This window comes from Leopardus geoffroyi, chromosome C2, assembly GCF_018350155.1.
Source record: "Leopardus geoffroyi isolate Oge1 chromosome C2, O.geoffroyi_Oge1_pat1.0, whole genome shotgun sequence".
Classification (NCBI taxonomy): domain Eukaryota; kingdom Metazoa; phylum Chordata; class Mammalia; order Carnivora; family Felidae; genus Leopardus; species Leopardus geoffroyi.
Genome location: NC_059333.1, coordinates 144,680,830 through 144,694,574, shown reverse-complemented (window position 1 = coordinate 144,694,574; position 13,745 = coordinate 144,680,830).

The window sequence follows — 13,745 nt, the reverse complement described above, 5'->3', positions numbered from 1 at the left end:
TTTTGCAATAAAAACCTACTTTAAAGAATGATGTCAATATACCATATTCATGAGTTAGTAAAATACCATTCTCTAAGTATAAGCACCATTTAAACAAGCTCTTAATTCATGAGTTAATCATATGTTTAGAAACTCAATTACTTATCGTATTACAGGGTCACCACAAATTGCTTTAGAAATTTGCAACATATGCCAATAGCCATGGCTCACATTTTTTTTTTTACCTGTTAATACTGCTTGTGTGAAGGTATCCACAGAAAATAAACTTACAAGAGACTATTCTACATATACGAAGACCCAAGAATATTTAGTGTGGCACTATTTATCATACTGGAAGAGTGGAAAAATCTGAAAACATGAAGACCAAATCTTCTGGAAGATAAATATAAAATTTTGCTAATAATAATTAGAATCATTATTTTTTAATTTTTTTAATGTTTACTTATTTTTGAGGGAGAGAGAGAGAGAAAGAGAGAGAGCATGAGCAGTGGAGGAGCAGAGAAGGAGACACAGAATCCCAAGCAGGCTCCAGACTCCTAGCTGTCAGCACAGAGCCTGGCTTGGGTCTCAAACTCACCAACAGTGAGATCATGACCTGAGCCTAAGTCGGACACTTAACCAACTGAGCCATCAAGGCACTCCGTTAATAATATTAATTTAAGATTTCTGGTTATTTAACTGGTGAGGAAATTTACAAGAAGCAAGACTGCAATTTAGATTGAAGTTGAAATGGCTAGTCTTCCCTATTCTCTGAGCCACTAGATGGTACAGCAGAAGTTGCTGAGTTCAGACTTCAGAGGCAAATTATATGTGAACTCCAGGACAACTCACCAGTTGTCCTTGGGCAAGACATTATTTTGCATTTCACATCACATTATGTGTATTTTCCTCCTGTGTGTGTGTGTGTGTGTGTGTGTGTGTGTGTGTGTGTGTGTGTGAGAGAGAGAGAGAGAGAGAGAGAGAGACAGAGAGAGAGACAGAGAGAGTTTTGTTTATGTATTTTCAATCATTGTATCATCTTTGACTATACTAAGACAGGCATAATATTGAATAGAAGCCATGATGATAGACACGTTTTTCTAATTTCAAAGAGAATGGTTCTATTTGACTATAAAATCAAATATGTATATATATATTTGTAGAGAACATTAAAAGATTACAAATTTTTTTTCCTTTAATTACCAGTTTACTATAAGGATTTTTTTTTTGCTAGTCATGAAGTACTGTTGAATTTTATCAACTGCTTTTCTGTATATATTTAGGTAAACAAAGACTTTGTTAAGCCTGTTAATTGGGTATGTTGTAATAATGAATTTATTAATGATAAACATACTTGCATTCCAGGTAAACCCTACATTGTCAAGCGTTAGGAGAATTTTTCTTTAACATATATATTGCTGTATGAAGTTTATTAACAGTTATTTAAGATTTTATATGATTTTATATATAAGATTTTATTTAAGATTTATATATATAAACATATGCATATGTTTATAGATGAGATTGGTCTAATAATTTCAATTCTCTTCTTTTTTGTCTCTGGTTTTGATATCAAGATGAAAATAGTCTCATAAAATGAAGTGCAGAATGTCTCCCCTTTTGGCAAAGTTTGCCCAAGGGAGGAATTCCCAATTCTGCCATACATCTAAGAATTCTGGTGTATCTACTATGTCTCTCATTATGTTTCTTTCACTCTGAAACTTGTTTATATCTTCTTTACACTTCATTCATCTTGTCCATACTTTTTAAACAACCAGAGTTTGAGTCTCCCCATTTCTTCTTTTCAAGTTTTTATTTAAATTTTAATTAAGATATAGTGTAATAATGGTTTTAGGAGAATTTAGTGAATCATCACTTATATATAACACCCAGTGCTCATCACAATATGTGCCCTCCTTAATACTCATCACCCATTTAGCCCATTCCCAACTCACCTCCCCTCCAGCAACTCTGTTTGTTCTCTATACTTAAGAGTCTCTTATGGTTTGCCTCCCACTCTTTTTTTTCTCCCTTCCCCTATGTTTATCTGTTTTGTTTCTTAAATTCTGCATAGTGAAATCATACGGTATTTGTCTTTCTCTGACTTAGTTCGCCTAGCATAATAAACTCTAGCTGTTTATAAAATCTACATTGTTGCAAATGGCAAATATCCATTCTTTCCTATGGTTGAATAAGATTCCATTGTATATATACTACTTCCATTGTATATATGTATACTTCCATTGGACACTTGAACTTTTCCCATAGTTTGGCTATTGAAGATAATGCTGCTATAAACATGGGGGTGCATGTGCACTTTCAAATCTTATTTTGTATCTTTTGGGTAAATACCTGGTAGTGCAATTTCTGGGTTGTAGGGTAGTTCTATTTTTAACTTTTTGAGGAAGATCTATACTGTTTTTCAGGGTGGCTGCACCAGTTTGCATTCCCACTAGCAGAGTAAGGGGGTTCCCCATTCTCTGCATCCTCACAAACCTCTGTTGCCTCCTGTGTTGCTAATTTACGCATTCCAACAGGTGTGAGGTGGTACTTCATTATGGTTTTTAAAAAAAAATTTTTTTTAACGTTTATTCATTTTTTGAGAAACAGAGAGCATGAGTGGGGGGGAGGGGCAGAGAGAGAGAGACACACACACACACACACACAGAATCCGAAGCAGGCTACAGGCTCTGGGCTGTCAGCACAGAGCCGAATGTGGGGCTCAAGCCCATGGACTGTGAGATCATGACCTGAGCCAAAGTCTGATGCCCAACAGACTGAGCCACCCAGGCGCCCCCCTCATCGTGGTTTTGATCTGTATTTCCCTGATGATGAGTGATGTTCAGCATCTTTTTGTGTCTGTTATCCTTCTGGATGTCTTCTTTGGAAAAATGTCTGTTCATGTCTTGCCCATTTCTTAACTGCATTATTTTTTGGGTGTTGAGTTTGATAAGTTCTTTATAGATTTTGGATACTAACCCTTTATCCAATATGCCATTTGCAAATATCTTCTCCCATTCTGTAGGGTGCCTTTTAGTTTTATTGTTTCCTTCCCTGTCCAGAAGCTTTTTATTTTTATGAAGTCCCAAGAGTTCAGTTTTAGTTTTGTTTTCCTTGCCTCCAGCAATGTGTCTACTAAGAAGTTGTTCTAGCAAGGTCAAAGAGGTTGCTGCCTGTGTTCTCCTCTAGGATTTTGATGGTTTCCTGGCTCACATTTAGGTCTTTCATCCATTTTAAATTTACTTTTGTGTATGGTGTAAGAAAGTGGTCTAGTTTCACTCTTCTGCATGTTGTTGTCCAGTTTTCCCAATGCCACTTGTTGAAGAGACTCTTTTTTGAATTGGATATTCTTTCCTGCGTTGTCAAAGATTAGTTGGCCATATAGTTGTGGATCCATTTCTGGGTTTTCTATCCTGTTCCATTGATCTATGTGTTTGTTTTTGTGCCAGTACCATACTGTCTTGGTGACTACAGTTTTGTAATATAGCTTGAAGTCCGGAATTGTGATGCCTCCAGCTTTGCTTTTCTTTCTCAAGATGGCTTTGGCTATTTGGAGTCTTTTGTGGTTCCATACAAATTTTAGGATTGTTTGTTCCAGCTTGGTGAAAAAATGCTGGTGGTATTTTGATAGGGATTGTATTAAATGTATAGATTGTATTAAATATGTATATTTGGGTAGTGTAGACATTTTAGCAATACTCGTTCTTCCAACCTATGAGCATGGAATATTTTTCCATTTCTTTGTGTCCTCTTTCATTTCTTTTATAAGTGTTCTATAGTTCTCATATTACATATTTTTTACTTCTTTGGTTAGGTTTATTCCTAAGTGTCTTATGGTTTTTGATGCAATTGTAAACAGGATCAATTCCTTATTTTCTCTTTCTGCTGCTTCATTATTGGTGTACAGAAATTCGACAGATTTATGTACATCGACAGTATATCCTATGACTTTGCTGAATTCGTTTATCAGTTCTAGCAATTTTTTGATGGAGTCTTTCAGGTTTTCTACATGGAGTATCATGTCATCTGCAAATAGTGAAAGTTTTACTTTTCCTTGTTGATTTTGGTGTCTTTTATTTCTTTATGTTGTATGATTGCTGAGGCTAAGACTTCTAGTATTATCTTAAAAAGTAATGGTGAGAGTGGACATCCCCATATTGCTCCTGACTGTTGGGGAAAAAAGCTGTTTTTCTCCATTGGCTGGGGGTCTTTCATATATAGCCTTTATGATGTTAAGGAATGTTCCCTTCATCCCTAGTTTGTTGAGGGTTTTTATCAAGAACAGATAGTGTATTTTGTCAAATACTTTTCTGCATCTATTGAAAGTATCATATGGTTCTTATCTTATCTTTGATTAATGTGGTATATCATCTTGACTGATTTGTGAATACTGAACCACCCTTGCAGCTCAGGAATACATCCTAGTTGATCGTGGTGAATAATTTTTGATTTGTTACTATCTTGAGAATTTTTTGCATCCATATTCATCAGGGACTTTGGCCTATAATTCTTTGTTTAGTGGGGTCTTTATCTGGTTTTGGAATCAAGGTAATGCTGGCCTCATAGAATGAGTTTGGAAATTTTCCTTCCATTTATATTTTTTGGAACAGTTTAAGAAAAATAGGTATAAACTCTTCTTATGTTTGGTGGAATGCTGCTGGGAAGCCATTTGTCTGTTAGGAGATTTTTGTCTGTTAGGAGATTTTTGATTACTGATTCAATTTCTTTGCTGGTTATGGGTCTGTTTAAATTTTCTATTTCTTCCTGTTTCAGTTTTGGTAGTTTATGTCTCTAGGAATTTGTCCATTTCTTCCAGATTGCCCTATTTGTTAGCATATAATTGCTCGTAATTTTCTCTTATAATTGTTTGTATTTCTGTGGTGTTGGTTGTGATCTCTCCTCTCTTATTCATGATTTTATTTGTTTGGATCCTTTCTCTCTACTTTTTAATAAGTCTAGCTAGGGGTTTATCAATTTTATTAATTCTTTCAAAGAACCAGCTACTAGTTTCATTGATCTGTTCTACTGTTTTTTGTTTGTTTCTGTATCATTTATTTCTGCTTTAATCTTTATTATTTCCCATAGTCTGCTGGCTTTAGGCTCCATTTGCTCTTCCTTTTCTAGCTCCTTTAGGCGTAAAGTTAAATTGTGTATTTGAGATTTTTCTTGCTTCCTGATGTAGACCTGTTTTGCTAGATATTTCCTTCCTATAACTGCTTTTGCTGCATTCCAAGGGTTTTGAACTGCCATGATTTGTTTCATTTTCTTCCTTGTATTTTTTTTCTTCTTTAATTTCCTGGTTTAACCCAATCATTATTTCATAGGATGTCCTTTAACTTCCATGTATTTGTAGTCTTTCCAAATTCTTTCTTGTGGTTGACTTCAAATTTCACAGTGTTGTGGTCAGAAAATATGCATTGTATGATCTAAACCTTTTTTGTATTTGTTGAGGCCTGATTTGTGACCCAGTATGTGATTTATTCTAAAGAATGTACTACGTGCACTCAAAAAATAATGTGTATTCTGCTGCTTTAGGATGAAATGTTCTGAATATAAATGTTAACTCCATCTGGTCCAGAGTGTCATTCAAAGCCATTGTTTTCTAATTGATTTTCTGCTTAGATGATCTGTCCATTGCTCTAAGTGGGGTGTTAAAGTCCCCTACTATCATTGTATTATTATCAATGAGTTTGTTTATGCTTTTTATTGATGTATATATTTTAGTTATTATGAGTTGGGGGCATAAATATTTACAATTATTATATCTGTTGGATAGACTCCTTTATGATACAGTGCCTCCTTTATCATCTGTTTTAAAATCTAGTTTGTCTGATATAAGTATGGCTACTCCAGCTTTCTTTTAACACTCATTAGCATGATAGATGATTCTCCATTCCCTCACTTTCAATCTGCAGGTATCTTTAGGTCTAAAATGAGTCTCTTGTAGGTAGCATATAGATGGGTCTTGTGGGGTTTTTTTTTTCATTTTTATTTTTACTTTTTTCCATTCTGATACCCTATGTCTTTTGATTGGAGCATTTAGCCCATTTACATTCAGAGTGATTATTGATAGGTATGAATTTAGTGCCATTGTATTACCTGTAAAGTTGGTGTTTCTTGAGATTTTTTATCTGTTCCCTTCTAGTCTTTGTTGCTTTTAGGCTTTCTTTCACATTCAAAAAGCCCCCTTTAATATTTCTTGCAGGGCTGGTTCAGTGGTCACAAACTCCCTTAGTTTTTGTTTGGGAAACTCTCCTTCTATTCTGAATGACAGACTTGCTGGATACGGTATTCTTGGCTGCATATTGTTTGCATTCAGCATGTTGAATATATCATGCCACTCCCTTCTGACTTGGCAAGTTTCTGTGGAGAGATCTGCTGCAAATCTTCTTTGTCTTCTCTTGTAGGTTGGGGACTTTTATTCCCTTGCTGCTTTTAGGACTCTTATCTCTTAAAATTTTGCAAATTTTACTACAGTGTGTCTTGGTGTTGGCTGGCTTTTATAGATTTTGGTGGGAGTTCTCTGTACCTCCTGGATTTCAATGTCTATTTCCTTCCTCAGATTAGGTAAGTTTTCAGCTGTAATTGCTAAAATAAACCTTATGCCATCTTTCTCCTCTCTTCTTCTTCTGGGACTCCTATGATACAAATGTTATGCTTTATGGAGTTGCTGAGTTCCCTAAGTTTATACTCATGATCCAATATTTTTATTTCCCTCTTCTTTTCAGCTTCATTATTTTCCATAATTTCATCTTGTATATCACTTATTCATCCCTCTGATTCTTCCATCCTTGTGGTCATTACATCTAGTTGGTTTTGCATATATCTTACAGCATTTTTCATTTTGGCCTACTAGTTTTTAGTTATCTCTGCAGTAAGGGACTCCCTAGTGACTTTTATGCTTTTCTCAAGCCCAGCTAGTATCCTTATGACTGTTGTTTTAAATTCTGGTTCAGGTAGGGGTGCCCAGGTGGCTCAGTCAGTTCAGCATCTGACTTTGGCTCAGGTCATGATCTCATGATTCATGGGTTCGAGCCCTGCGTCGAGCTCTGTGCTAACAGCTCAGGGACTGGAGCCTGCTTCAGATTCTGTGTCTTCCTCTCTCTCTCTCTCTCTGCCCCTCCCCCATTTGCACTCTGTCTCTCTCTCTTAAACATTAAAAAACATTTAAATTCTTGTTCAGGTATATTACTTATATCTGTTTTGATTATTCCCTGGCCATTACTTCTATCTCTTCTTGTTCTCTCTTTTGGGATGAATTCCTCCATCTTGGCATTTTGTCTAGATCTCTGTCTTCTCTGCATTAGGAAAACCTGTTATATTTCCTGCTCCTGAGAGTAATGGCTATATTACTAAGATGTCATATACTTCCCAGGGTATGGTGCTTCACGAAGTGTTTTGGTGTATGCTGTTTGTGCTCTGCTGTTGTGGTTTGGCTGCTCTTTTCCTCAGATCAGTACTCTGTAGAGTTTCTCCTTACCTGCAGTGGGGAGTGTTTGGACCTTGTACAGTATGTGGCAAGTTTTAACTAGGTGTGTTTTAGTCTGCTTGTTAAAAAAGGTTAGATCCTATTTCCTCTAGAGCTGAAGTTTTGCAGCACTCTATGGTCAGTAGACTTGGTGCTTGCAGAGGGTTTATGCTGGTCTTGTGGGGGAGGAGCCCTCCTCAGCTCTGACTTTCAGAGCTTGCCCTTAATAAAACAAACAAACAAACAAATACACCTGCAGAGCTCAGGGGGGCAGGGCCTGGTGTAAGTGGCTCAAGCCTCTACTGTGGGCATTGTGCCTCTCTCTCAAGTACATCTGTGCTGATGGAAGGGGTGAAAAATGGCATCCACCTGCTCTAGTCCCTAGAGAGGGTAGTTCACGCCTGCCACTCTTCAGGAAGCCCTCACGGAAGAGTGAACAATCCCTTCTTGTGTCACAGGCTTCCATCAGATCCCTGCCTTCACCCTTGTCTGTGTCCAAACTGTCCACCTTCCCAGTGGCACAGCGCTCCTGTGTTTTACATCAGGTGTGCTGGCTGGCGTTCAAAACTTCAAACTTTAGGGACCTGGAGTGGCAGGGTGCAAACCTACACTGATCCTCTGGGGAAGGATCATGCCATGCTTGGCTGCTTCCAATTTGTCCCAGAAAATCAGTTCCAGGACTGAGCAGGGGCTTGGGAGTTTATGGTAAAGTGCAGCCAAAAGCTAGCTTCCTGGTTAGTTGCACTTAGCAGGTGCATTATGCTGATGAATGAGGCAGCTCAATGGTGCCTGCCTGGTCTTTTGTCCCCTTAGGGGCAGTGCCACCTCTCCCAAATGCACTCCAAGGAGGAGAACTGTCTCTCCTCGTGGGACCCAGGATAACCTCAGACCACGCTGTCTGCTCCCGGACCTCTACCCTCCTTCTCCAGGAGTACCACCACATCTACCAGGATCAACCTTGGCGATGGTGTGGACTTTTAAAACTTCAGACTTTGAGCTCTGCTGCTTGTAAAAACTTGTGATAATCAGCCACTCTCATTTCCTCAATGATTTGGGGGAAGTGTTTTTCTTGTGCACCACCCTGCACCTGTATGCTGCATTCTTCCTTTTTCTTTCTCCTTTCTCTGTGATTAGGGCTCCCTCTCCTCTGCAGCACACTATGATTCTTTTCTCCCCCAAATCACTCTCTGCACTTCCTACCTTCCATGATGCAGCCTCTTTTCTCCCTCTAGTTGTTCAGTTTCTTCTCTCAGTGCTCAGATCAATTTCTTGGTATTCAGAATGATTTGATATTTATCTAGCTGTGTTCAAGGAACAAGGCAATCACAGAGTCCCCCTATTACTACACCATCTTTACTCTCCCCATCTTTTCTTTAGAATTCTATTAATAGCTGCACTTTATTGTCTCCTTCCTCCACTTTCTTGGGCATTCTTTGTTGACCTCATCTTTCTCTTCTTGAGTTGGTGCTTAGATGATTCATTTTCAGTTTTTTAAAAAATTTTATTTTATTGTGGTAAAGAAGCAACATGAGATCTACCCTCTTAACAAAATTTTGTGTATAATACAATATTGTTGACCATAGGTTACAACACTGTATAGCAGATCTCTACAGCTTATTCATCTTAATTAAAACTTTATGCCCACTGATTAGTAACTTCCTGTTTCCTCTTTAGTCCCACTCTTTTGAATCTATGAATTTGACTATTTTAGACACCACATATAAACTGAATCATACAGTATTTGTCTTTCTGTAGCTGGTTTATTTCACTTAGCATAACAGCCCCGAATTGACCAGTATCCAATATTTTGCAATATTTTGCATGTTGCAGAATTTTCTTCTTGTTTAAGGTTTAATAGCATTCCCTTGCAGGCTTTCTTCATTCATCCATCGACAGAAACTTAAGTTATTTCCATATCTTGGCTATCATGAATAGGGCTTCTATGAACACAGGAGTGCTAATCTGTCTTTGATATCCTGATTTCATTTCTCTTAGATCGGTATCCAGAAGTGGGATTGGTGGATCCTACAGTAGTTCTCTTTTTAATTTTTTGAGGAACTCCTATACTGTTTTTCATAGCTACCATTTTGCATTCTTACCAACTGTGTACAAGGTCCCAATTTCTCCACATTCTTACCAATATTTATTATCTTTTAATTTTTTGATAATCGTCATCTCAAACAGGTGTGAGGCAATAAGTGGTTTTGATTTGCATTTCCATGGTGATTATTGATGTTGAGGATCTTTTCATATATCTGATGGCCACACATATGTCGTTGGAAAACTGTCTGTTCAAGTTCTTTGTCCATTTTAAAACTTGATTGTTATTTCTATTAATTGTAAGAGTTCCTTATATATTTTGGGTATTAACTCCTTATTGAGTGTATAGCTTGCAAATATTTCATTCCATTCTATTTTATAGGTTGCCTTTTTTTGATGGCTTCCTTTGCTGTACAGTAACATTTTAGTAACAAAAACCTAGTTTTTGTGTCAGATCCAAAAAAATCACCAACAAGACCAATCTCAGTGACCTTTTCCCCTATGTTTTTTTTTTTTTTTTTTTTTTTAATAAGAGTTTTACAGTTTCAGGTCTTTAATTTAAATCCTAAATCCTTTTTGAGTTGATTTTTGTGTATGGTATAAGATAAGGAACCAATTATACTCTTTTGTATGTGAGTGTCCAATTTTATAATACCCTTTATTGAAGAGATTATCCTTCCCCTATTGCATATTGTTGGTGCCTTTGTCGAAAATTAGTTGACCATATATATGTGGGTTTATTTCTGGGCTCTCTATTCTGTCCCATTGATCTGTGTTTTTATGCCAATACCGTATTGTTTTTATTGATATAGTTATGTAACATACATAAGAAGGTATAATGCTTCCAACTTTGCACTTCTTGCTTAAAATTGCTTTAGATATTCAGGTTCTTTTATGATTCCATATGAATTTTAGGACTTTTTTTTTTCTATTCCTGTGAAACTGCCATTTGAATTTTGATACGGATGGCACTGAAAGTGTAGATCACTCTGTATAGTATGGACATTTTACAATATTAACCCTTTCAATCCATGAACATGAGATGTCTTGCTATTTACTTGTGTCTTCAATTTTCTTCATAAATGTTTGATAGCTATCATTGTATAGATCTTTCACCTCCTTTGTTTATTCTTAAGAATAAGATGCAATTGTAATTGGTATTGTTCTCTTAATTTCTTTTTCAGATGCAATTGTAAATGGTATTGTTTTCTTAATTTCTTTCTCAGATAGTTTGTTGTTAGTGTGTAGAAATGCAACCAATTTTCATTTGTTGATTTTGTATCCTGCAAGTTTACTAAGTTCATTCATTAGTTTTAACAGTTTTTGGATGGAGTCTTTAGGGTGTTCTATATATAAGATAATGTATTCTGAAAACAAAACAAGTTTCATTTTTCCTGATATGGATGCCTTTTATTTCTTTCTTTTGCCTAATTGTGCTGCTTAGGACTTCCAGTACTAAGTTGAATAGAATTGATGAGAGTGGGCCTCTTTGTCTGGCTCCTAATCTTAGATGAAAACTTTTGGCTTTTCAGCAGTGAGTATGTTAGTTGTAAGCTTGCTATATAAAACCTTTGTTTCTTTGAGGTATAATCCTTCTATACCTAACTTGTTGAGAGTTTTATTAAAGGTTATTAAATTTTGTCAAATGCTCTCACTGCATCTACTGCAATGATATCATTTTTTTTTCTCTTCATTGTGGCATATCATGTTTATTTAGAATATGCTAAACTGCCTAGACCCAGAAACAAATACAACTTGATCACTGTATGTAATCCTTTTAATATGCTGTTGAATTCTGTTTAGTAGTATTTTGTTGAGAATTTTTGCATATATATTCATCAGGAATATTGGCCTATAATTTACAATGTCCTTATCTGGCTTTGGTATCAGGGTAATGCTGGCCTTGTGAAATGAGTTTGGAAGTGTTCCCTCCTCTTCAATTATTTTGGAAGAATTTGAGAAGGACTGTCATTAAGTCTTTAAATATTTGGTAGAATTCACCAGTGAAGCGATCTGTTACTGGACTTTTCTTTGCTGAAAGATTTTTTTATTACTGATTCATTTGCCTTAAGAGTTATTGGTCTGTTCAAATATTCTGTTTCTCCGTAATTTGTTCTTGGTAGGCTGTGTGTTTCTAGGGATTTATCCATTCTCCTAAGTTGTCCAATGTTTTTGGCATATCATTGTTCCTGTACTCTCCTATGATCATTTGTATTTTTGTGGCATTACATGTAACATCTCTTTTCTTATTTTGAGTTTTCATTCTTTTTTTCTGTTAGGCTAGCTAAAGGTTTGTCAAATTTATCTTTTCAAAAAACCAACTCATAATTTCATTACCTTTTCTATTTTCTCTCTGGTCTCTATTTCGTTTATTTTTGCTCTGATCTTTGTTATTTCTTCCTTCTACTCAATTCAGGGGTAGTGCTTCTTCCTTTCCTAGTTCCATGTGATGTAAAGTTAGGTTGTTTGAGATCTTTCTGTTTCTTTGATGTAGACATTTATCACTATAAACTTTCCTCTTAGAGCTGATTTTACCACATCTCCATAATTTTAGCATGCTGTGTTTCCATCTTCATTTGTCTCAGATACTTTTAAATTTTTTCTTTAACCCATTAGTTGTTCAGAAGCATGTTGTTTAATCTCCACGTATTTGTGAATTTTACAGTTTTTCTCCTGTTACTGATTTCTTGTTTCATGTAATTGTGGTCAGCAAAGATGCATGATGTGATTTCAATCTTTTTGTATAAGACTGGTTAGGTGGCCTAATAAATGATTTATCCCAGAGAATGTTCTATGTGTATTCTGCCACTGTTGGATGGAATGTTTTGTATATGTCTGTTTGATGTTTTTTTGTCTAAAGTGTAGTTTAAGTCCAGTATTTTCTTACTGATAGTCTGTCTGGATGATCTATCCATTGTTCAAAGAGGGGTATTGAAGTCTCCTATTGTTTCTTCCTTCAGATCGGCTAATGTTTGCTTTATATATTTAGATGCTCCAATATTAGGTGCATATTTTTTTTTAACATCTTATTGTTGAATTGACCACTTTATCATTATGTAATGGCCTTGTCACTTATAGTTTTTGACATAAAGTCTATTTGTTTGATATAATTATCACTGCACCTGTTCTCTCAGTTTCTATTTGCAGGAAATATCTTTTACCATCCCTTCACTTTCAGTCTATGATTGGATAATTAGTTCATTTACATTTAAGGTAATTTTTGGTAGGTAAAGTCTTTTGTTAATTCTTCTCTGGGTGTTTTGTAGACCCTTTGTTCTTTTCTTCCTCTCTTGCTCTCCTCTTTTGTTGTTTGGTAATTTTCTGTAGTAGTATGCTTTGATTCCTTTCTTGATCTTTTGTGTATCTACTACTGGTTTTCGCTTTCTGGTTACCATGAGGCTTACATAAAACATTGTAACAGTCCATTTTAAGCTTATAACTTAACTTGGACAGCATATAAAAGCTCTATATGTTTACTCCCTGACCCTACATTTTATGTTTTTGATGTCATAATTTATATCTTTTTAGTGTACTCATTAAAAAATTATTACAGCTGTAGTCATTTTTAATACTTTTGTCTCAACCTTTATACTAGAATTATATGTGATTTATACATCACCATTATATATTAGAGCATTCCAAATTTGACTATATATCCACCTATGCCAGTGAGTTTCATACTTTCATGTTTTCATTTTACTAATTAGCACTTTTTCTTTAAAAAAATTTTTTTTTAACGTTTATTTATTTTTGAGACAGAGAGAGACAGAGCATGAACGGGGGAGGGTCAGAGAGAGGGAGACACAGAATCTGAAACAGGCTCCAGGCTCCGAGCTGTCAGCACAGAGCCCGACGCGGGGCTCAAACTCACGGACCGCGAGATCTTGACCTGAGCCGAAGTCGGCCGCCCAACCGACTGAGCCACCCAGGCGCCCCACTAATTAGCACTTTTTCATTTCAGCTGGAACAACTTCTTTTAGCATTTCTTGTAAGGCAAGTCCAGAGGTGATGCTCCTTCAACTTTTGTCTTATCTTTATCTCCTCTTCAATTCTGGGACAATTTTGCCTGGCGAAGTGTTCTTGGCTGGCAGTTTTTCTTTCTTCCCTTCCTTCTCTCCTCCCTCCCCTCCCCTCCTTCCTCTCTTCTTCCTTTTCTCCATTCCTTCCTTCCTTCTTCTTTGAGAACTTAGACTGTATCATTCCACTTCCTTCTAGCTTACAAAGTTTACCCTGAAAAATCTGCAAGTAGTCTTGGGGC